The following is a 2,194-nucleotide window of genomic DNA, read 5'->3' on the forward strand; positions in this document are numbered from 1 at the left end:
CACTACCTCAGCCAGCTGATCAAGATCAACATCAACAGTGATAGGTCATGTTAATAATATGTACCCTTGATATCATGTTGATATTGATGACAATGGTACTGTAATTTTCATCCCCAAATCCCATAACCCATGGCTAATCACAACAAAAACATCAAACAAACTCAAATTGAGGGACATTCTACAAAATATCTGACCACCACTCCTCAAAACTTGCAAGCCCATTATAAGCAGGAAAATCTGAGAAACTGTCACAGCCAAAAGGAGCCTAAGGAAACATGACAACTAAACGTAATGTGGTATCCAGGATGAGATCCTGGAATAGAAAGTGGACATTAGATTAAAGCTAAGGAAATAAGAAAAAGTATGGATTTTGGTCAATAATGGTGTACCAATATTGATTTATTAATTATGACAAATTTACCATACTAACACAAAATTTTAATAATAGGAGATATCGTGTGTGGGGCATGTAGAAACTCTCTGTACTGTCTTTGCAACATATTTGTAAACCTGAAATTATTCTAAAATTAAAAGTTTGTTCAAATAAAATCTTCTCCTCCCCATCTCCAATCTTGTCATCCAGGGTTCACTGTTGTACCAGATGTGGATCAGTTCTCTCAAGAGAAGTCCCACAAATTCAAAGGTGTTCTGAGTATTTCTACAGACTCTATTCTAGTGGATGGTAAGATGGTCTTTTTCTGAGACTTGAGAAGACAAAGTGTCTACAAAAAAAATCATTCACTTCCAAATGAACGGCTCTTAAAACATAATTTTGACACATAATTTTATCAATAAAATTTCTCAGTTTTTGTTCTATGTATTCCAAATAGGAGCAAATGTTTGAGGAAGGAAGAAATGATGAGCAAATACAATCTCATCCAATTATACATTCACACGTACACATAGATGTCATCTTTAACAGTAATGACTTTATGTCATACGTCAACTAAAAATTAGCTCTTCACTTAAAGATATAATACATATCATACTTCTAAAATATATACAAGAATTTACATCATTCTTTTTAATTTCTGCGTGGTATCCTGTTACACACATATATCATCCATTATTTCCAAACCCCAAAGTTTTTTCCAACTTCACTTTATTGTATAAAGAGGTCTAAGGACCATGTGCCCTCATGTTGGTATTTTGTAAGAAACATTTCTAAATCTCTGAATATTTGGTGTGTAAAATATTCATAAGTTTAAAGTGCTGTCCAAATGTTTTTATCTATTTATTATCTGCCTGAGGGTAGATGTTTCCCCAACATGGTCTCCAGCTCTGATGATGTAACCAAGTTGGCAGCCAGGTAAGAGTGAGGGGGCTGCTGAGTATGAGCCAAAGTAAAACTGAAATGAGCTCTGTTGAGTTTCCACTTCCAGGAATCACAGACCAGGATATTAAGACCACTCCTGCCACTAAAGAGAACTAAAAATTTTGAAATAAATATGTAAAATGTCTTCAGAAAGCATTAAAGAGCTCACAAGATAGTCAGTATTTACCAGGTCAAGATCAGGCTGAGTTCAGGAATTCAAAAACTGACGAAAGTATTTAGGATCACTTTTGTCCTAGAGGCATTTTTTTATCCCAAGGGAAGAGCTAAGTCCCTGAACATCACTTTTGGTAGTGTTGTGAAGCATGGGGTTCAAAAATCATAATTTAGGATCATCCAAGGATGAGAACCCTGGTAAAGCCTTCTATACTTAGGGATGGGACCTAAAATTCTCCACTAGGAGTAAAGGTGAGTTGAAAGAAAACTAGTCCTTTCATAGTCTTTAGCCTGACTTCATGTCTTTTGGGTAGAACAGAACATCTCAATAAAGCCTTTAACTTTAATTTACATGATCCTAGACTGCTGACATCATAGCATATGAGAGAAACAATCAATCAGTAATGAATCAATGCTGGAAGATAACTTCACCCTAAGTCTCTATTGTACATATAATTTTTCAATTACTATGTTTAGCCTACAAGCATACACACTAGGTATGCAAGTAGACAAGAACAGTGAGTGAGATCTAAGAAGCAACAAACAATAAAAACAGACCTACATGGAGTCTAGATAATGCAATTATCAGACATCAATAATAAAACAATGATGCTTACCATGTTCAAGGAGTTAAAACCAAACTTGGAAATCTTCACAGAAAATTGGAAACTTTAAAAAGTGGCGGGGGCAGGCCCAATGACGCAG

Source organism: Equus przewalskii, chromosome 5 (assembly GCF_037783145.1).
Source record: "Equus przewalskii isolate Varuska chromosome 5, EquPr2, whole genome shotgun sequence".
Lineage (NCBI taxonomy): Eukaryota > Metazoa > Chordata > Mammalia > Perissodactyla > Equidae > Equus > Equus przewalskii.